The 23,019-nt window shown below is 44.5% G+C and overlaps 1 long non-coding RNA gene and 1 pseudogene across 1 annotated transcript; one reads left to right on the forward strand and one right to left on the reverse strand.

Moving 5' to 3' along the window:
* Positions 1 to 9,785: 9,785 nt before the first annotated feature.
* On the reverse strand, positions 9,786 to 10,309 carry LOC106559523 (annotated as a pseudogene).
* A 5,407-nt stretch (positions 10,310 to 15,716) lies between these two features.
* Positions 15,717 to 20,201, forward strand: LOC111098098. Its single transcript, XR_005366421.1, has 5 exons — positions 15,717 to 15,834; positions 16,362 to 16,427; positions 16,874 to 16,980; positions 19,783 to 20,038; positions 20,146 to 20,201. It is a non-coding gene; the product is annotated as an uncharacterized LOC111098098 (long non-coding RNA).
* Positions 20,202 to 23,019: the final 2,818 nt, after the last annotated feature.

Genomic DNA, 23,019 nt, shown 5'->3' on the forward strand with positions numbered 1-23,019 from the left:
AGTTGTTTAGGCTAGGAAGGCAGTTTCTGTGGCAGTTAATCCTTACAGAATAGAAGTGGAAGTGTTCTCACTCATATTTTGCAATTTGTCTGACGATCTCATGTTACCTGGAATTGGAAGCTGGTGGCCACTCCCTTGAGGGAGGTGTTCATTGGCCCGTTGCCTCCTCAAGGCATGAAGAAATATAGAGATACCTTTCAATGATAATGATTCATTTTGAAATAATTTTAGATTCAGTGAAAAGTTGCAAGACCAGTTGTACAAAGAACTCCCATTGTTGTCAACTGTCCCAACAAAATCTCTGTTCCCTCTCTGGTGTAGGAGCAATCTAGGCTGACACGTTACATTTAGTAATCATGGCTCTCTAGTCTCCTTCAGTCTATAGCAGCTCCCCCAGTCCTTACTATTCATGCATGTCTCTGACAGCTTTAGAGGGGACAGGCCTTTCTTTCTGGGGTAGATTCCTTAGTCTGGGTCAGTCCAATGTTTCCTTGTGTTCAGACTTAGGCCCTTTGCTCTAAAGAATAGCAACTATATAACAATAGCTATCATCTAATGAGCATTTATGTGCTAGGCACCATGCTAAGTACTTTACATATCCTAACATAATTCTCAAACACTGTGTATTAGGTACCATTATTATTCTCTTTTACAGTTGAAGAAACAGTATCTGTGGTGATAGTTTTGGAGCAGGACACATTAGATCCACCTGTTCAGTCTTCTTAACTACTAAAAATATTTTACAGTTAGTGCAAAAAACCCCACAAAAAAACATGAGAGACATTAGCCAAGGAAAAGTTAAAAGCAGTGAACAGAGTGGTTTGGATTTTTCTTTTGCAGCTCAAATGATTCTGTTTGTGGCAACTAATGACCCAGAGATTCCATTTGATACTTTAGTAGATAATGCACCTTAAAATCTGCAACCATTTTAAATTGGGTCAAAGACACTTATTTAAAGCCACCAAAGTTGTCAAAAATAAACTCCATGAAACCTCATTATTTCTACCCGTGTTAGGTCAGGTCATGAAAGGAAAAAGAAAAATAATGACTAAAAATGTCAACCCAATCAAAGCTATCTGAAAATTTGCCAGTGTGAGGACCAACCCCAAAGAGACCTAGAATATGATCTCTGTATATAAAGAAAAACTTACCAGAGGCATTATTAAAATATGAGAACTAATGGAACAATTTTGATACTGGCCAAAAATTATGGGACTAAAATATTTTCAAATACCCTTGAGAAAGACCATAATTTTCTCATGTATTAATTATAAATTAAGCACTGTCTATCAGTCTGTTTCAACTCTTAATGAGTATTTTTATCTGAGTTCCTTTTTATTAAATCTCCCTTGGGAGAGGAGTGGTGGATTTACAGATATTTTACTAGGGCTCGTTTATTATGGGCCATTTGCTATGGTCGTAAATTTTGTGGTTGAATGAGAATGAGGAAGGAGTGAAGCAAGAAGTGGATTGAGGCTGAGAAATAGGTTGGGATTAAAGGTGGCCTTACACCAAAAACAAACAGCTTTTACATTTTGATACAGCTCAGAATGAGCTGGCAAAAGTACCACATTAAAACGTCCTTTGAATGAAAAGAGCAATATTAAAATGGACTATTTCACTTGTTCACTTATCGTAACACACACCTCAATTCACAGGATTTGTGGCACTCACAGGCATAACACTTGGTGTGCTGGCTTTTTCTGAAGACCCTAAAAGCCATGGATTGGAATCCTGAGTTGTGAGGCCAGCATGCTGAACCAAGATACTGATCTAGTGAGTGAACCTAGCAGACTGCCTGCTGTCTAATTCTCGCTGAGGTGGTTTGGTGTTCTCAACTCATCATTTAGGGAAATGCCTCTGCTTCATTGATAAAAACTGTTTTATTTTGGGGGCATCTGGGTGGTTCAGTGGGTTAAACATCTGACTCTTAATTTCTGCTCAGGTCATGATCTCAGGGTTGTGAATCAAGCCCTGTATGTATCCCTCTGCCACTCCCCCCATATGTACACACACACATATTCTCCCTCGAAAACAAAAACCAAAATTGTCTTATTTTTTTCTGTTGTGTATGTGTGTGCACTCTTGGTGCAATAAATGGAGATACACAAAACTTTAATGAAATCTTCAAAAGACAGTTAAATAGTAGTGGTGAGGAATGAATAGAGGAAATACCAGTGTCTTGTTAGGAACGTGATTCCAGAAGTCACAAATCTACCTGTTTGAGTTCATTATTTTTGTGGTTCAGCACTGTTTTGGAAAGTATGGCAGAAAGGATGATTTCCCTTTCTTCTATATAATAGAAATCCGTTTTTTTTTTTTTTCCTGAGCATGTGGTGGCCCAGAAGAAAGACTATATTTCTCAGACCTCCCTGAAACTAGTTATGGCTGTGTACTAAATTCTGCCCAATGGGGTAAAGTAGGTTATACCCTTAAAGGGAATGGGCATGTTCACCCCTGCTCCTTCCACCTGGGTAGCGTATGAACAGGTGGTTAGGCATCTTGAACCAGGTGCACAAGGAAACCCCATGGCGGCTGAGCAATAAGAAAGAGGAAGTCTGGGCTTCTGACAAATTCATAGCCATACCAGCCTAGACTTTTATACATAAGAGAAATAAACTTCTCTTTTGTTTAACCCATCGTTAGTCTGGGCTTCTGATGCATGTATGTTGATCCATGTCTTAACTAATACTGTGGGTAAGTCAAGGATCTATTGTAAGGATCCATCACCAAGCTGTGAATTCCTTATTATGATCTCTCCTATATTACCCTCCAGTTCCTCATGGTGCCCTGGGCCCTGGCACAGAGTGGGTGCTTGAAAAAGTTTATTGAATGAATGAGTGAGTGAGTGACTGAATGTGCTGTGCTGTGAACCAGCCTGTGGTGGGAGCTGTGATAGATGCATCATAAGAGCTGTGGAGGGATAGCTGCCTCCCAGTTGGGATTTACATCTTTGCAATTTGTGTTTGGATGTTTATAACAGACAAGTAACAGTGACTTATCCACATAGTGATTGGTTTTTTTTTTTTTTCACATGGTAAGGGTCTGGGGGTGGGTAGTTTCTGAACTGAGTTTGGTGGTTCAGTTTCTACCGTTACTTAGCCTCTTCCTCATGGTCACAAGATGGTAGCCAAACTCCCAATATCATGTCTATTTTTCAGGGAAGCAGGAAGTCAAAATGGTGAAAAGGAAAGCCAGGGGCACCTACATGACTCAGTTGGTTAAGCATCTGCCTTCAGCTTAGATCATGATCCCAGAGTCCTGGGATTGAGTTCTGAGTCAGGTTCCCTGCTCAGTGGGGAGTCTGCTTCTCTGCCTCACCCCTGGCTTGTGCTTTCTCTCTCTCTCTCACTCTCTCTCTTAAATAAATAAATAAATAAATAAATAAATAAATAAATAAATAAATAAATAAATAGTCTAAAAAAAAAAAAAAAGAAAGGGAAAGCCAGCCAAGCTTGTACCTTACTAAAGAGCTCAGGCTACTCTGCAGAGCCCAGGACATGAGTACAAAAGGAGATCCAGCTACCATATGTTTATCTATTTAAAAGTTGTAATTCAAGCCAGTGTACTATTAAATAACATATATTCATCTTCCTGCCTTGACAAATATACCTTCAAAATGACAAAATCAAGAATATATGTCAAGCCATAATTTTTATATGACTGAAAATCAGTAAATCACCAAAGACAATTGAATTTAATTATGACTGAATATATCTGGGTATACTGCTGATGAGCTGGCGAAGTCTGAATGAATAATAAAATCATGGTATACATCATTTATAAGTTACATATTCATAAAATTTATTTTTCTTGCTTTCGTCTCAGCAAAATTCAATGATTATATTACCAAGATTTTTACAAATTTTGGATTCTATTGACAGTAATGATCTGAAACAGAGTTTGGCAAACTGTGACCTGCAGGCCCACTGTCTGTTTTTGTAAATAAAGTTTTATTTGCACATAACCATGCACATTTTTTTTTTAACATATTGTCCTTGGCTGTTTTCGTGTCAGAGCATCAAGGTTGAGTACTTGTGACAGAAACTGTATGGCCTACAAGCCTAAAATATTTACTCTCTGGCCCTTTAAAGATTTATTTATTAATTTGAGAGAAGGAAAGAGCACATGAGTGCCTGTGTGGAGGAAGGGCAGAGGGAGAAGGGGAGAGAGAGAGAGAGAGAATCCTCAAGCAGACTCCCCCCTAAGCTGAGCTCAGAGCCCAAGATGGAGCTTGATCCCAGGACCCTGAGATCATGACCTGAACCAAAATCACAAGTGGGCTGCTCAATTGACTGGGCTACTCAGGCGCTTCCTCTCTGGCCCTTTAAAGATTTTATCTATTTATTTATTTGAGCAGGGGTGAGAAACAGAGGGAGCGGGACGAGCCTCTTGGATCTTGAGATCATGACCTTAGCCAAAATCAAGAGTCAACCTACTAAGCCACCCAGGTGCCCCTCTGGCCCTTTAAGTAAAAGTTTGTCAAACCCACCCTAAAGGATTAAAACATGAAATGTAATTGTAGTGAAAGTATACAAGATTTCCATCCACAAATATAAGTCAAAAATAAGCATAAATTAAAGTGAACATAAAAATGAAAGAATTAAAACTGCTTTCACGTACATTTTCTAGAAAAGTTATTTTTTTCTAAAGAAGTCATAATTACCTAACAAACTGAAAGATAAAATACAAATTATAATCCATGTATAGTAACACCATTTAAATAAGTTCATTTTATTTTATTTTTTAAAATGTAATTTAAAAATGTAATTAAATCTTGTTAAATATTTCTGTGAAAATAAAACTTGGCATGCTATCATTCAACATCCACATGATGGCCAAGGTAAATACTTCATACTGTGCTTCATGCAGATTTTGTCTAGACCCACATACATGTTTATTTGAGAGTAATATGAAGTGTTGAGTATCGCAGCATGTTCTTTAGCCACCATGTACAGTGGTTGTGAATGCTCTGCTTACCTTCAGGAAGGTACTGGAGCCAGAAAAGAAGCCAGAAGATGGATACTTGGCTCAATAGGAAAATGTAGTTTGTTGAGTAAGAATATAACATTCATGCTTTATGCTGGAAAGGAATTAACAAGGTCACTTGCTTTTTCCATCACTTAAGCTCTTCTGCAGTTGGGTCTTTCCTGATTTCTGAAATAATATCCATTTCCAGTGTCATGAGGTGCCGAAAGACAGAATTTCCAGACTGAGTATGTTTCAAGGAAATAGGTCAATGTGATAGTGTGTTTCCCTGGGGCCTGAATGGTGTTTGTAATAATAATGGATGTTTAGGGTTTAGATTGCAGTGCATCAGTGTATCAGTGTTACGCACTTAATCCCAAAAGATAGGGACAATCTTTGTGTTTATTAAGTGTAGTGTGTGGGGGGGCAGCCCTGGTGGCAGGGCGGTTTAGCTCTGCCTGCAGCCCAGGGCATGATCCTGGAGACCCTGGATGAGTCCCATGACGGGCTCTCTGTATGATGCCTGCTTCTCCTCCCTCTGCCTGTGTCTCTGCCTCTCTCTCTCTCTCTCTGAATAAATAAATAAATAAAATCTTTAAAAAAAAAAAGTGTGTGTCTGTGAGAGAGAGAGAGAGAGAGAGAGAGAGAGAGAGAGAGAGAGAGAAAGATACAAGGCCTGGAGCCAGCAGGGTCTGAGAACAGACATTGCGCACAAGGGTTTCTCAGAAACCCCACCCAGATGACTTCTTTTTACATCTCGTTAGCCATGACTGTATGCTGTGGACACCTGTGGCTGCGATGGAGCCTGGGCACATTGTTAACTCCGGAAAACCAGGAAGAAGGGGAAAGACTATGGGTTTGGCTATGAGTAGACTCTCACAGTGCCCTTTTCTCTCTACTCTTTCTCTGTGGCCTTGGCCTTCTCTCCAACCTCTTTTCACTTCCTCCAAATAGAGGTCCTCTTTTCAGTGCTTCCCTCTTGAGCTAAGAGTCTTCATCTCTCTCCAAGCCACTCCCAGTCAGCGCTGACCTGCCCTAAACAAAGAAGCCCAAAGTGGGAAACCCCAAGTGGCTCCTCATTGCTCCCCAAAGCATGTCATCATCTGTGGGTCCAGTGGTTGTCACAGAGCTTACTGGCATGAGCAGTGCTGGGGGTGGGCAGTTGCCACCTGTCTCCCTGCCCCCCCTTCACCCAGGCCTTGTTGCCAATTGGTTATTGATCATTGTCCTCTGAAGAGCTGCTGGAAGAGTTTGCTGCACCTGGATAGGATCAACAAGCAATGTCTTCTCTGGGAAGGTGAGGGCCCCCATCTGGACAAACCACAAAGATCCAGCTGAGGGGGGGAGGTGCTCAGTTGGGTCCTTCTCCACTCTAGAATCTTGTGCCTTTCAACATTAATGTAATACAGAGAAGGGGATTTGGGAGAGCATGACTCAAGACTAGGAAGGAGAGATACTTTTTTTTACATAATCAGTTACTGGAGATACACTAGGAAGAAATCACCTTTTGTGGGCTCAGAAGTATGACAGCGTTTTAGCTATTTCACCTGACCTTAGACCACAGTGACCTTACTCCACTTCCTTTTACCCTTGGAACTTGGAGCATCCGCTACCCCAACAAGCAGAACTCAAGCAGAGTAAATGGTGACTGACAGCTGAACCTGAGCGCTGGAATTTAGGATGAGGTGAGAACACTGGGGGAAGAGATTGGGCTCAAAGGAGCCTGGAACTGTGGGGTGAAAGATTGGGAATGAATGGGAGATTGTCTAGGGAATAGCTATGCATATTTGTCATACCAAGGAAGACGCCAGGCCATCCTTTCCCCTTATGGCTTTCTCTTTTTGGGGACTTGCCATTCTGGAGACACACATGTGTTCAGGGGGTGGATTTCCTGGATGTCTAGACAGACAGCCTTATTGGAAATAGATTGTGTGTGTGTGCATGCGTGCATACACATGCGTGTGTGTAACATCTATTGATAGTCATGCCCAAGAGTGAGTGTGCATGTACATGTGGGCGTCTAGGTACAGTCAATCCTCCTGTCTTCCTTGTGATTAGCCTCTATCAACTTTATCTCAAGATCTGAATGCACAGGTATAAGAATCAGGGACCCTGAAAGGACAACAGTCAAAAAATTAATATTACTCCAAGGAGAAGCCTCAGGGAAGCAGCTTTGCAAGCTGAACGTGCTGCCAAAACATAAGCCACAGGGCTCATGCCAGCCAGGGTTTGGTACTCATTCTCCTGGGCCAGATCTACCAGAGGTCATTGATGAAGGTCAGTGATAAGCACAGAGTGGCCAGACACCAGGGACCTGGATTGGAGGTGAAATGAGCTTGTTGGAGAGGCAATGCAGGGGCAGACTGCTCTTCTCTGCCTTCTAGGCTGCATCTCACACAAAGGGAAGCCAAAGTCTTGCTAATTCCATAGGAATATGGTGTGGTATGTATATATGTATATGTGTACATCCATGTAAGTTTGTGTGCATGTGCACACACAGCACACACATGTAGATATAGGCACATATGTGTACGAGTACATACATGTGCACATGTATGCACTTGTGCCTGTGGGTGCACACACTAATATACCTGTGATAAATGTCATAGGTGGGGACCCACGTTATCCCTTTGAGCCAAGAGTCATAACCAGGGTTCATGCTTGGGTGCCCATAAATTCCCTGAGATTACATGCCAAATTTTTTTAGCCTGCGTATTTTGATTCAGGTGAAGCCCTAGTTTTTCTCAGATTCTCCAAGTTGCCACATGGTCAAGGGCTGTGATAGGCAGAATGATGACCTCCCTAATTCCCAGAACCTGTGAATATGTTATGCTACAAGGCAGAGGAGAATTAAGGTTGCAGATCAATTGCTAGTCAGCTGACCTAAATCATCTAGTTGGGCCAGGCCAGTGTAATCACAAGAGTCCATGGGGCAGGGGGCAGAATTGCACTGGGAGTGGGGAGACCTGTATTTAGCCATGGCTCCATACCAATTTGCTGTAGGACTTCAGGCTAATTGCCACACCTCTCCACCTCTCTGGACCTCAATTTCGTCATTGTTAAGTGAGACAGTTGTACGAGATACTTCAGGTCCCAATGCTCAGTGACTCCTGGCAAGAACAGACATATATAAGCTCAAGTGGCTTATAAGACTCCAGGAACAACCGAGAAGGCAGGAGGTGCCACCCTTCCTTACCCCTCCCCCCTACTTACCAGCCTTCATGCTACATTTTGAATGGGGCCGAAAAGGCTAGAGGGGGGCCCAACTTTGTCAGCAATGCTGAGAGGAGAAGAGAGTCAAGTAATTAGCAAGAATGTGAAATTAGAGCATGAAAGAGTGCAGGGGAAGGGAAGACCCTGGGGGGAGCCCAGTGTCTTCCCACCTCCAATATCCCTGAGATGCTACCTGGGGTCCTTCTTAGCTGTGCAATTTTGATGGCAAGGCTGGTGTTCACTGGCAGTCATATGTATCCAGGAAATGACTTTATTTCCTTCCAGTACCTGCTCTGAGGGGTCTGGTGGGTTCCTCACAGCAGTAGGCAAAGGCCTGAATCTTCCAACCTGCCTAGTCACTGCCTCTCTGGGCTGTTAGGAGAACCCTGGAGCTAGTGAGGTGAGACCGAGCTGTCCTTTCTGCAAAAGTATTTCCCTCAGTCGGAGAACTGAAGCTCCTGTTGTACTTCACTCAGTGGCAAAGAAGACTCCATACAGCTAATGTAGCTTCTATCTACACTTGGACCTGAACCTCATGCTGTAGCCCCTTGTGACTCCTACTGCAGTCTATGGCCCAGGAGCTTCTATTTCCCCTAGGAGCTCATATAAATGCAGAATCTCCTGATTCATGTGCACACTCAAGTGTGAGAAACTTTACTGCAGAGGCCATAGCTTCAGCCTCCTTCAGCTGCATCCTCCCCACAGGGCTGAGGACCCGCCAGAACCAGGCCCCTTCTAGACCTCCCTCTGGTGTTCTCCACCTTGGGATCTCCCGCCCAAATGGACTAAGCCTGCTTCTAGAACCTCACTCGCCTCTTCTGCAAGACTGTTGAACTTCTGGCCTCAAGAGATGGTCAAAAGGTAACTGGGGGTGGCACAGGAGCTGTTGGGGTGATGCAGACCTTGGGCAGGAGGGCTTAAAGTCCACACTTGTGTACATACTCGTACAGTACATGATGGAGTCAGGGATATGGGAGGGTGAAAAGAAAAGGAGCAGGTGCTGTGGGCTACAGGACTCCTCTTTTATTTGTCCTGGGTTCTTCTATTGTCAGGGTTGGCCTGTGTGATTTTGTAAGATAATTTTTCTAAATATAGGCTGGGTACATATCTGTCTATGGCAGTTTATTTTGGGGGGCGTGTTGTAAAATGATCCTTTTTTAAAAAATTTTTATTTATTTGTGATAGTCATAGAGAGAGAGAGAGAGAATGAGGCAGAGACACAGGCAGAGGGAGAAGCAGGCTCCATGCACCGGAAGCCCGATCCCGGGCCTCCAGGATCGATCCCGGGTCTCCAGGATCGCGCCCTGGGCCAAAGGCAGGCGCCAAACCACTGCGCCACCCAGGGATCCCCAAAATGATCCTTTATTGAAATATTTTTCTTTGTAGTTTTTATTTTTAAAAGATTTTATTTATTTATTCATGAGACACACACACACACACAAAGAGAGAGAGAGAGAGAGAGAGGCAGAGACACACAGGCAGAGGGAGAAGCTCCATGTAGGGAGCCTGATGTGGGACTCGATTCCGGGTCTCCAGGATCACACACCCTGGGCTGAAGGCGGCGCTAAACCACTGAGCCACCCGGGCTGCCCTCTTTGTAGTTTTTAATTAGTGGGGCATTCTACTGTACCACTACTGATGTCATCTATGATGTCGTGAGGGTGGTGGGCATCAACATTGCAGCCCACAGACTGGGCAGTCCCCAGGATCTCTTTAATGGTTCCAGTAAGTTGTCTGGCTAAAGATTAGTGCTGCATCTGTCAGGCAGTGTTGACAGTCTCATCAAAGGTGACTTTTCCACTGTGCCTAATCTAATGTTTTTCTGCTTCTTTCTGTCTCCTCGTGGTTCCTTGAGGGTTGTGATGATTAGGGCAGAGGCAGAAGATACCACTGCAACCTGGGCCTGTCTGTTCTGAACATTCAGTTTCACTGTAACCCTCAGACTGTTCCAATCACCGGTTGCTTTGGTGATGTCATTACCAACTTTTTTTGGAGACAGGCCCAGGGGGCTGATCTTCAGGGCCAAGGCAGACATGGTACAAGTGCACCTCAGGTATATGACTTTGATCTCATTGGGGTTGAACTCAGGCTGCATGGTGGAGGTGGCTGGTGTCAGATGAACCCAAATTTGAGACAAGCCCCTACTCTGAGTCAAGAGCCAAAAGTATGATTTCACTCTTTTTTTTAAATTATTTTTTTATTGGAGTTCGATTTGCTAACACATAGCATAACATCCAGTGCTCATCCCATCAAGTGCCCCCCTCAGTGCCCATCACCCAGTCACCCCAGTCCCCCACCCACCTCCCTTTCTGCCACCTCTTGTTCGTTTCCCAGAGTTAGGAGTCTCTTATGTTCTGTCTCCCTCTCTGATATTTCCCACTCATTTTCTCTCCTTTCCCCTTTATTCCCTTTCACTATTTTTTATATTCCCCAAATGAATGAGACTGTATAATGTTTGTCCTTCTCCGATTGACTTAATTTCACTCAGCATAATACCCTCCAGTTCCATCCACGTTGAAGCAAATGATGGGTATTCGTCGTGTCTAATGGCTGAGTAATATTCCATTGTATGTATAGACCACATCTTCTTTATCCATTCATCTTTCGATGGGCACTGAGGCTCCTTCCACAGTTTGGCTATTGTGGACATTGCTGCTATAAACATTGGGGTGCAAGTGTTCTGCCGTTTCATTGCATCTGTATCATTGGGGTAAACCCCCAGCAGTGCAATTGCTGGGTCGTAGGGCAGCTCTATTTTTAACTCTGAGGAACCTCCACACAGTTTTCCACAGTGGCTGCACCAGTTCACATTCCCACCAACAGTGCAGGAGGGTTCCCCTTTCTCCACATCCTCTCCAACATTTGTTGTTCCCTGTCTTATTAATTTTCACCATTCTCACTGGTGTGAGGTGGTATCTCATTGTGGTTTTGATCTGTATTTCCCTGATGGCAAGTGATGTGGAGCATTTTCTCATGTGCTTGTTGGCCATGTGTATTTGTCTTCTTTGTGAAATTTCTGTTCATGTCTTTTGCCCATTTCATGATTGGATTGTTTGTTTCTTTGCTGTTGAGTTTAAGAAGTTCTTTATAGGGACGCCTGGGTGGCTCAGTGGTTGAGCATCTGCCTTCGGCCTAGGGTGTGATCCTGGAGACCTGGGATGGAGTCCCACATCAGGCTCCCTGCGTGGAGCCTGCTTCTCCCTCTGCCGGTGTCTCTGCCTCTCTCTCTCTCTGTGTCTCTCATGAATAAATAAATAAAAATCTTTTTTAAAAAAGTTCTTTATAGATCTTGGATACTAGCCCTTTATCTGATATGCCATTTGCAAATATCTTCTCCCATTCTGTAGGTTGTCTTTTAGTTTTGTTGACTGTTTCTTTTGCTGTGCAGAAGCTTTTTATCTTGATTAAGTCCCAATAGTTCATTTTTGCTTCTGTTTCCCTTGCCTTCATGGATGTATCTTGCAAGAAGTTGCTGTGGCCAAGTTCAAAAAGGGTGTTGCCTGTGTTCTCCTCTAGGATTTTGATGGAATCTTGTCTCACATTTAGATCTTTCATCCATTTTGAGTGTATCTTTGTGTATGGTGTAAGAGAATGGTCTAGTTTCATTCTTCTGCACATGGCTGTCCAATTTTCCCAGCATCATTCATTGAAGAGACTGTCCTTTTTCCAGTGGATAGTCTTTCCTGCTTTGTCAAATATTAGTTGACCATAGAGTTGAGGGCCCATTTCTGGACCCTTCTGTTCCATTGATCTATGTGTCTGTTTTTGTGCCAGTACCACACTGTCTTGATGATCACAGCTTTGTAGTAGGAAAACCTGAAATCTGGCATTGTGATGCCCCCGGCTCTGGTTTTCTTTTTTAATATTCCCCTGGCTATTCAGGGTCTTTTCTGATTCCACACAAATCTTAAGATGATTTGTTCCAACTCGCTGAAGAAAGTCCATGGTATTTTGATAGGGATTGCATTGAATGTGTAAATTGCCCTGGGTAGCATTGACATTTTCACAGTGTTAATTCTTCCAATCCATAGCATGGAATATTTTCCCATCTCTTTGTGTCTTCCTCAATTTCTTTCAGAAGTGTTCTGTAGTTTTTAGGGTATAGATCCTTTACCTCTTTGGTTAAGTTTATTCCTAGGTATCTTATGCTTTTGGGTGCAATTGTAAATGGATTGACTCCTTAATTTCTCTTTCTTCAGTCTCATTGTTAGTGTATAGAAATGCCACTGACTTCTGGGCATTGATTTTGTATCCTGCCACACTGCCAAATTGCTGTATGAGTTCTAGCAATCTTGGGGTGGAGTCTTTTGGGTTTTCTATGTACAGTATCATTGATTTCACTCTTAAGGTGGCAGTAGGTATAAGTTTTCTTAGCGGAAGGGAGAATGGGATCTGGGCTTTGACAGATGAGTTAGGAGTTCAATTGGTAGAGACTGAGGGGGATAGAACATGTGAGCAAAGATGTGGTGGAAGAGAAGTGTGAGGCATTTGTGCAGAAAGATGTACTCTTTGCTGGAGTATCTTCAGTGTGGGGCCAGATTGTGCAGATGAGGATTTGGTGATGGAGAGTCCTTGAATTTTGAGAAAGGAAGCTGCAAATGAGGGCAGTATCTTAGAAGGAGTTTCAGATGGAAGTATGGGGAGTAAGTTGGAGGAGGGGAGATTAGTAGTGTGAAGACCTGTGTTTGACCTGAATTGAAGACGAAACAGTAGGAACTGGAGGTAGAAGTGGATACCCTGGACATCAGGCAAATGTCTGCCTGGACTTGGTGACCAATTGAATGGAGGCACAGGGTAAGTGAGCAAGAGATACTCTAAATCTTTAAGCTACAAGGACTCAGGGAGGTGCCCTCCCTCACAGAGGTAGGAAATGTGGAGGCTAAGGTGCCTGGTGCAGGGGCTTGGAGGCACCCAGCTGGGGAGCTCCAGAGCAGCCTGGCTGGAAATAGACTTGGAAGCCATCACCAGACAGATGGCCAAAGGAGGGATGATAATATGAGAAGAGAGGGGATAAGGGAAACCCTAAGAGTGCAGAGAACAGGACTGTCCTTCGGTCTGTACTGACAGGTGCTTAGAAATGAGAGCTTGGGAGGTCGTCAACAAAACCTGATTTCTCATGTATTAGGGTACTAAAGAGGTCTCTAGTGCCACTATGACAACCCCTGGGGAGGATACCAGACTGGTCAGAGGAAGCATCTGTGGTCTCTCAAGAGGGGGGCTGGAGGGAGGGTGACTTGGAGGCATAGGTGCGATGAACAGAAACCGTCCCAGAAACTGTCAGGATTCTTTTGGCTACAAGCCACTGGAAACCCACCCAAAGTGAATGCATTGGCTCCTGTAGCTGGATATAGGGCTCAAATAATGTTGTCAGGATGCATGTCTGTCTGTCTTTCTTTCTTTCTTTTTTTCTTTCTTTCTTCTTTCTTTCTTTTCTTTCTTTCTTTCTTCTTTCTTTCTCTTTCTTTCTTTCTTTCTTTCTTTCTTTCTTTTTTAAAGATTTTATTTATTTATTCATGAGAAACACAGAAAAGAGAGAGAGGCAGAGACACAGGAAGAGGGAGAAGCAGGCTCCATGCACGGAGCCTGATGTGGGACTCGATTCCGGGTCTCCAGGGTCACGCTCTGGGCTGAAGGCGACCCTAAACCACTGAGCCACCAGGGCTGCCCGCATGTCTTTCTTTCTTTGCCTCTCATTTCTTCCTCCTCAAGGTTGACTCATTTTCAGACCAGCTTTCCCCCTACAGAGGTTCACAAGATGATTTTTTGCAGTACTTGGGCCTACATCCTTACACATTCAAATTCAGCAGAAAGGGAAAAGAATCTTTGTTCAGCATTCCCAACAGAAGGTCTGATATTCACTCTGCAGGGCACTCCAACCCAATCACTGTGGCCCAAGGAGTGCAACGCACATCTCCGGGCCAGGTAGTAAAAGTCTATCCAGACAATCTAGACTGAGAGCGGAGGCCCATGGGTTGTGCCTGTTGAAGAATGAATACTGTGGAGGCAAAAATAAATATCTACTACATCTTCCTTTCCCAAGAGCATTCTCCGATAAGAAAGAAAGAAGGAAAATTTCCAACAATGTAAGCAAGTTTGCAGGGTAAAATGAGTAATTCATAGTTATTTTTTAAGAAAAGGAACACACATGATATAATAGTTAAAAATGAAGTAAGAAACCACTCTGAGCGTGCAGGAAAATGCCTGCATCTAGAACCATGGAACTGTATTTAGCTTTGAGCTTCTTGGTGGCAAGGCAAAGGAAGCCCTGCTAACTTACAGAACTCTTGTCTGCTGAGAGAAATAGATGCACTGAACACTCATTCTGCACTCAAATAACGGATGTTGCATAACAAAATGACAACATACCTCATTGTTAATTTTTATGTGAGCTGCTGAATGTTCTTCAGTGGCTCCTACTTATAGATTTCCTCTTGCTAAGTGGACAGCATAGCATAGATCGGAGTTCAGGGAGATTTTGCAGACCCCACTCCTTTCTCCTCATTTATTTAGATCTGGGAATTAGGCTGAGAGAATCAGGTGACTGGCTGGGTCATCACCAGATTCTCAGAGCTGCTGGAGCCACTGAGGGTTGCTCTGTCCGTACTGGAACATTAATGTAAAGAGAAAGGTCTCATTTGTAATTAATCAAGCGGTAGCGAGAGCGAGTGTGGGGAGCTTGCATTGATTCCTAGCACATCAAACAAAATGGCGCCCAGCAGCCAGCTATCACAGCCTTGGAGAGGCTTGCCAAATTGGATTAGCAAACCAAATGTCGGTTTTAATGCCTGAGAGATGGACGAGGCACTTATTAAATGGTCCACAGGCAGGGATGTTTCGAGCACTTAATCAACCCTTCATTTCCCTCCTCCAGGGAACAGGGAAGCCTCAATGCCACCCATGGTGAAAAATTACCAATCCCTGCAGGATCTCTCTCTGCCACTTTCACTACAGAACGTGCATTCATTATAGCAAGAGCCCAAGGAAGACAATGTAAGGATACTGGGAAAGGGCAGCAGAAACTGCATGGTCTGAGCACAGGAGACCTGTCTGTAAGTCGACCTGTCTGTAAGTCCTGCTTCTCCAGCCTCCTGCTGGGAGGTCTTGGCTTTGTCATTCCCCTCTCTGGGTCTTAGTGATCCCTTCAAGGTCTCCCCACTATGACAAGCCCAAAACAGTGTTTTGAGGATGCTTACAGGAGGCAGTGGGCAAAATGGCTTTGCGTAGCCAATGCTTTTCTGGGGTAAAGACTTGCTACATGGCGGAGAGAGATGGGGTGTTGTTCAATTTTCTCGTTGAGGGATCCCTGGGTGGTGCAGTGGTTTAGCGCCTGCCTTTGGCCCAGGGTGCAATCCTGGAGACCTGGGATCGAGTCCCACATCGGGCTCCCAGTGCATGGAGCCTGCTTCTCCCTCTACCTGTGTCTCTGCCTCTCTCTCTCTGTGACTATCATAAATAAATAAAAATTAAAAAAATTTTCTCTTTGAGGTTTTAATTCAATCTCTGCCTTAGGGGTGGAAAACCCCCTTCCATCCTCTCATCCCTTTCCCTTCCTCTTTTCTTGCTTGAGAGTCTTAATTGTAAAGTGAGAGAGCACCAAAGAGGCACCAGAGGCCCCGCTGTTGGAGTCTTGGAGACATCCCTCTGTTTTCTCTGGTAAGATCTCTTCCAGGGTGGCTTTTGAGGTGGGAGTCCTCTTCCTTGCCTCTGATTCTCTTTCCCAAGAATGACATCCTTGATGAAGTCCACTTTTCCCCTTAAGGAGAAGCAAGCAGTAGGGGAGAAAGAGTCCTGTTACTGCTAGTTACATGGTGACTTTGACCTTAGCTGGCCCAAACTTTTCCTTATAGAGTTTGGAGAACTGAAGTCCAGACACACGAAGAGCTTTGCTCAAGATCTCAGGGTGAGTTTGCAGCAAAGCCAAGGCTGGTCTTCCTTAGTCGCTCTCCCTTGCTAACGTGCCTTAGCCCTGCCAGCCTCAGCCAAAGCTGGGACCACCACTGGGCCTGGTCAGCAGGGGACACAGTGCAGTCCGAAGTGGAGTCTATCAATCCCAGGTCTGAGGCCTGAGAAACCTTTTTGGTCATACAGACATTCCCTTTGCAGGATTCTGTGTGCACCAAGAAAGCATTCTCTGTTTCTTCCCTTCCCAGAAATTAACTTTCTTCCCTTGTTTCCTATAGTCAGAGCAAGCACCCACCTCCATCCCCAGCATCCAGGGCTTTGAAGTGGGACCTACCAGTTCACAGGTGGGTCTACTTCACTTCAAGGAAGCTTAGTAAGCCTTCCCATGCCAATCCTTATTAAGACAGCCAAATATAAACATTAAAGAAAGAGAAAGTCCTTGAAAAAAAACCGAACCAAATCCTATAAACTGCTCATTAAAATGTGGCCCTCGGGATCCCTGGGTGGCGCAGCGGTTTAGCGCCTGCCTTTGGCCCAGGGCGTAATCCTGGAGACCTGGGATCGATTCCCACGTCGGGCCCCAGTGCATGGAGCCTGCTTCTCCCTCTGCCTATGCCTCTGCCTCTCTCTCTCTCTGACTATCATAAATAAATTAAAAAATTAAAAAAAATGTGGCCCTTATCACTCTAATCCCAATCTTATCACCACACTTCAGTAGAACACTTCTTTCAAGCCGGTCAGAACACTGTTTTCAGGGTCCAACATTGTACCTTTGATGTTTCTGTTTCAGGGCCCTTCTCCTCACTCTCCATGGACAAGATACTTGCACTGGATTCCACTGTCAAGCCTCTCTGACTTTGCAAGGATGAGGGACAAATAGTTGGAAGGAGGAGTGAGGTAGTGCTTCCCCCGCCCCCTGCTTGGGCTCCAGCTACCCCCTCCTTCCCCATCAAAGGATCAAAGGGAGGGATGAGTTATCACCTCAGCAGGGTGTGGTGGCCCTGGCTTCCTGGTAGGAGCCGATTTCTTAACTGATTTATTTACTTCCCTGGCCCTTTTCTCATCTTTCTGATTAATAGTTTAGTTGGGGGTTCTGGGAAATTTATATCCAATTGTTACCATAGCAACCAGCTCTCTTACACAGGATACCATAGAAAATGCATTTGGGGTCTTCTGAAGGAGTTAGGTTTACAAGGATCTCAGCATATACCAGGGCACAATGGGTAAGACAATGTTCCACCAATTGTCTTACTCACCAATATGAGTAAGAATTATGAGCAAGGATATGAAGTGGTCTTGCCACACTGTAAATTGGGAAGGACAGTTTTAGTGTCTTCCTTCTCCCCTTTCCTTGTCTATCTTTTCCGGGACATCTCTCCTCCTCAGTGTTTTCCATAGGTCCCCAGAAAGTTAGTTCCCCACAGTCCAAGGGGAGGGAGTCTCAGAGAGTCTCATTTCCTTTTGGCAAAAGGAGGAGTTTGTAGCAGGGAGAACCATCTGAAGATGGAATTATGGAGCCGTGAGAGGTAATGATCTCTCCATCACTGGAAGTATGTGAATGGGAGCCCATCAGAGGGCTCTAGAGAGGACTGCATGAAAGATGGCATGAGGGGTGGTATGTATGGGATCTCTGGATCCCTCCCAGCCCTGGGATGCAGGAGGTGAACTGAGCCTCCTTGTGAACCAGTTGCACCTTCCCCCAACTAAGCAGAATGTCAGAGTTGAGGATTTTAGCTCCCTGGGTGTCTGGGGTGTCCATTGTGTCCTCATAAACTAAATGCCCAGCATAATGCCTGGCCCATGGGTGAATGAATGAATTTCTTAGGGTTTTATTAAGTGCAGTAGGCACAATCTACTGTTTGTGTTCTTTTATTATGATAATAAAAACTTGCTGTTTAAAACCTGCCCAAGGGATCCCTGGGTGGCACAGCGGTTTAGCGCCTGCCTTTGGCCCAGGGCGCTATCCTGGAGACCCGGGATAGAGTCCCAAGGCGGGCTCCCGGGGCATGGAGCCTGCTTCTCCCTCTGCCTATGTCTCTGCCTCTCTCTCTCTCTCTCTCTGTGACTATCATACATTAAAAAAAAAAATTAAAAAAAAAAAAACCTGCCCAAATAACACCTTGAGCTGGAAGCAGAAAAAAATGACATTGTTTATAGAAGCCCCTCCCACATATTGGAGTGATTCCCTGAATTATAGTTGAGACTTACAAGTGTTTGTTTTTTACAACCATGTGGAGGCCATGCAGCATAGGGAAAGGCTCTCTGTGGATAAGTCCCTGATTCACCCTGTGCCTCCATTTTCTCCTTTGTGAAATGAGAGTAATAGAAATCATCAGGAATGAGCAGCTGATGGGTAGAGATTGCCTACAGTGTTGCGTCCAGAAGGATTCAGAAGTTGTTTCTGGGCTCAAAGAGTATATGGTAATAGGTTAGCAATGTCTGCCCTGGGCACCAGTCGGGACGTGGGGGCCTATGTGTTTTATATTAGTCAACCCTGGCCTAGGTGATCTTGAAGGGCCCAGATAGTTCTAGATGCCGAGACTGAAGGTCACTCCAGCCATTCTAGGTATCCTCAATCATTCTTTGCTGATTTTGGCTGAACTGTCTCACATGCTTGGGGCCTTTGCTGGGACAACTGGACTGACTCACTGCCTCATCCTCCAGTACAGCCTTGCCTGGGCTTGTTCACATGGTGGGGCCAAGGTTCCCAAGAGAGCAGTGATGGTACAAGGCCTCTTGAGGCTTAGACCTGGAAGTAGGATAATGTCACTTCTGCTACAGTCTATTGGTCAGAGCTAGTCACAGTGTCTGGAGGTGGGGAAATAGACCCCATGTTTTGGGAAGAGATGCAAAATCAACAACCACAAAACAGCATAGATACCAGAAGAGAAATAATGGGGCCATGTTTGCAAACAATCTTGCAAACATAATTCCACCTTTTTAAACAAAAACCAGAGCCTTGAGTTTATTACCCATGTGCCCCAATGAGCAAGTGGGGATGAATTCTGTTCTTTTCCACTGTCTGATTCAAGCCTATTTTTAGATGTAGTCTAATAAAATGAATTTCACACCTGGGTTACTCACCCACTAACAAACACTCTATTCTTATCAATGCCTGGGACAAACTCCTAGGCAGCCTAGATTTGTAGTTCCATTACCGCCCAGCACAATAATTGTTAATTACTTGCTTTATTTGGTTCTGTTGCGTTTGCCAATAGTCAATTACCTATGTTAGGTTTTCTTGTGATCAGTGGGGCTTATCCAATATTGCAGCTCAGCTCTGTTTTTGTCTCAGAGATGTCTTTTCCAAGAGAGTTAAAGAAAACCCTTGTTCACTAGTTTATTGAATATTAGCCTTTATCTGCTTATTTCAAAGGATCCTTATTCACTGCTGCAAGCACCAAAGTGCTCAGGCTGAGCTCTTAGAATCGAACAAAAGACTAGAGATAAGCCCCCCTTTGCCTGATCTGGCTAAATCCCAGTACGTGGAATAGAGGAAAGAACAAATTGTGGGGTCCTGGGGCATTTGTTTAGTTCATGCCTGAATCTCTGAAACTGCCTATCCCCTTTAATCCAGCCTCCACATTGCGGCCAAGAGACCTAACACAGAGATCTGATCACATTACCCATGTTAGAGTGCATTGATGGGCCCAGTTCTCCAGTCCTCCTACTTATGTCCTGTGTTGTATGACTTTGCAGGTGCATGCCTTTGAGTGTGGACCAGGCCATGTAACTTCTTTTGGCGAGCAGAATGAGGTAGAAACACGCCATTTCTGAGGCCTGGCCTCCAGACATGTTGTATGCCTCCCTTTGTACCCTGTGCCTCTGCCATTGCCATGATCAAGGCACACCCACGTTGGCCCCGTGGTCTCAGGAGGAAAAGAGATTTGTGGAGAGCCAAACCACTGCAGCAAAGCCCAGCCAGAACCAGCCAAACCCAGTTGACCCCAGATGGGTAAGTCATAAACACGATTTTAAACTATTGAGATTTGGGGTGGTTTGTTATGTAGCAAAAGCGGATTCATCATTCTTTTTTTTTTTTTTTTTTTTTATTTATGATAGGCACACAGTGAGAGAGAGAGAAGCAGGCTTCATGCACCGGGAGCCTGACGTGGGATTCGATCCTGGGATCGCGCCCTGGGCCAAAGGCAGGCGCTAAACCGCTGCGCCACCCAGGGATCCCCGGATTCATCATTCTTGTGTGTAATCCCAGCACTGCTGGCCTATAGCTTCAGGCATAAGGTCCGGGGAAAGCCTTCCAGCATCTGGGCCCAGCTACTCCTTCTATCTTGGTGCCTCCAGCTCTCCCTTTTCACATTACATTTCAGCAATGACCCGCAATTCTTCAGATGCATCATGCTGGCTCACATTTCTCTGCCTCTGCACCAGATGTGCCCTCTGCCTGGAATGACATTCTCCTCTCCTTTGCCCAGAAAACTCCTATTCATCTGTCAAAACCCAGCTCAGGCATTATCTTTTCCAAGAAAATTCACTGTGGTCTCCTCTCCCCTGTGGTAAATCATTCTCACGTCTGTAAAAGGTCTGGACTCATTTATATGTCCACTGTTACCATGTGACATGGTATTATGATGTGGGTTCTTTTTATTTTGTTTTTGCCCATCTTTGCTTGAGGACAAGGACAGCCTTAATTAATCAATGTATTCTATTTTTTTAAAAAGATTTTATTTATTTATTAGAGAGAGAGAGAGAGAGAGGGAGAGAGAGAGAGGTAGAGACACAGGCAGAGAGAGAAGCAGGCTCCATGCAGGGAGCCCAATGCAGGACTCAATCCCAGATCTCCAGGATCACGCCCAGGGACTGAAGGCAGCACCAAACCGCTGGGCCACTGGGGCTGCCCCATCAGTGTATTCTTAGTATCAAGAATAGCGCCTGGTTCCAGCAATGTTTGATAACTAAATGAGGTGTTGGGTTCCTTTCTTGCTGGAGGATTTGCCCGCAATGGGAAGACGTCATTTCTTCCTTTTCCCCCCTAAATTCAAATGGTGGATTTGTTTATGTTGTATCATTTCACTTAGGGTCTGATTCCGCTGTAGCCGGTGCTCAAGCACTGAGTGAACAAATGAATCCTGGGTCCTATGGGTGCCCCTGCTGGGCTATGAACCCCTCCATGGCTGAAGCTGGGTTTTCTTACCTCTATACCCGTGGTGCTGGCACCAGGTCTGTACATGGGCAGTATCAGAAAGTCCATTTTTTCAAAATATTTGTATTTCTGGAACATCTATCAAGTGCCAGGCACTGTTCTAGGTGCTGTGGATAGGCGGTGACCAGATAGACATGGGTCCCTGAGCAGGCATTTTAACTGGGGAGACAGGAGAGACAGTAAATATAGCTCGGTTAAGTAAAGTGTTCCTGCTTGTTCCTGTGGCCGGAGGAATTCACTTTGCATTTGGATGTTATGTTTGTGGGTGTCCAACTTAAAAATTAACCATTTGTCAATAGTGCTCAGGAAGCTGAGGCATCTCAAAGAGAGAATAGCTGTTCTCCAGAAGAGTGAACCCAGAGATACAACTAGAGGTCGGTGCTACACCTGACATTAGCTGGGGTACACTGTGGGTGGGCAGGGAAGTTTGGAATATGAGCCCTATTCCCAATGGCTCTAAGGCACATTGCAAGTCGCAAGTGCTGATTTGCAATCGAGCTGTTTTTCAAAGGTTGGACAACTTTATATATTGCGCTCCAGGGTGAGTGGTAACAGAAATGTATTTAATTAATGATGTGGGGGAGGCCAACCAGTAAATAAATAATTACAAAGTGTGACAAGCCCTTTATGAAGGGACCTGAGATGAAGTTGGGAGGAAGGCAGGGGCCTTGAGACTGGTAAGGGCGTTGGATTTTATTGTGGGTGCATCAGAAACCAGAGGAGAGACGACATCTGATTTGTGTTTAAAGAATATCACTTCTGCTGCCATGTGGAGTACATTTTTATTTAACTGAATCAAATATTTCTGGAGAGCGTCCCAACAAATTGGCTTCTAGTTCTTGGAACCATCACCTCCCCGTGCTGAATTTCGCGACCACCTTATACAACTTAGGGCCCTAATTTTCCAAGGAGACAAACATTCAATTTCTGGTTTAGATTTGCATGAGAAAGAGACCTTAATTACTCTGATCTCTAACACCTCTGAGGAGCTGATTTGAGCTTTTCAGATGCAAAGAGTGTTAATTGGCTAAGGGCCCAGCTGAGCTTACCCCTCCACCTCCAAGTGGGTAGGGGGTGGGGATGGGGATGAGGATGGGGCTGGGAGATGGGGAAGAGAGTTGGAGAAGAGGGGGCACTTCACATTGTCAGTTTCTTGGAGGTCTGCAAAAGGCAATGGAGAGATCAACACACAGCAGTTTTGCCTACTTTCTTCCCTTCAAGATCCAGCTCACCCCCACTTATTCTAGAAGCTTCCTCCAGCTCCATTTCCGCCCCAGGATCTCCCCAACTGGTTCATGGATGCCAGTGCCTCCTTGGGATCCTGGTTTCTAATTATAGACTTCCCACACTGCACTGGATAGTCTGTTAACTGGGCCACCCTTCCACCTGAAAGACAAAGACCTATCTCATGCAGCTTTGCCTCCTTGCACAGCCCAAAGTGGGCACCCAGGAAATGTGGAACAAATGAGTAATAGAACAAATAGTAATAATGATAATGTTAATTATAGAAGCTGTCACTTATATAGGGCTTCCTGTGATCCTAGGCTGTTTAGTCTCAGTTAGAAAACATTTAAATCTGTTTTCCAATTCTTGCCAGAGCAGATGCACTGCATGACTCATTACTGATAGTCATAGATTTATTTGTGGGATTATTTAATTTTTACCACCTTGTGAGGACAAGAAATCTATTTTAATCACTGCACTATCCACAGTGCCTAGCTCAGTGTCTGACATATAAAGTCTCAATAAATATTTGTTGAATGAGTGAATGCTTG

This window comes from Canis lupus, chromosome 11, assembly GCF_011100685.1.
Source record: "Canis lupus familiaris isolate Mischka breed German Shepherd chromosome 11, alternate assembly UU_Cfam_GSD_1.0, whole genome shotgun sequence".
Classification (NCBI taxonomy): Eukaryota; Metazoa; Chordata; class Mammalia; order Carnivora; family Canidae; genus Canis; species Canis lupus.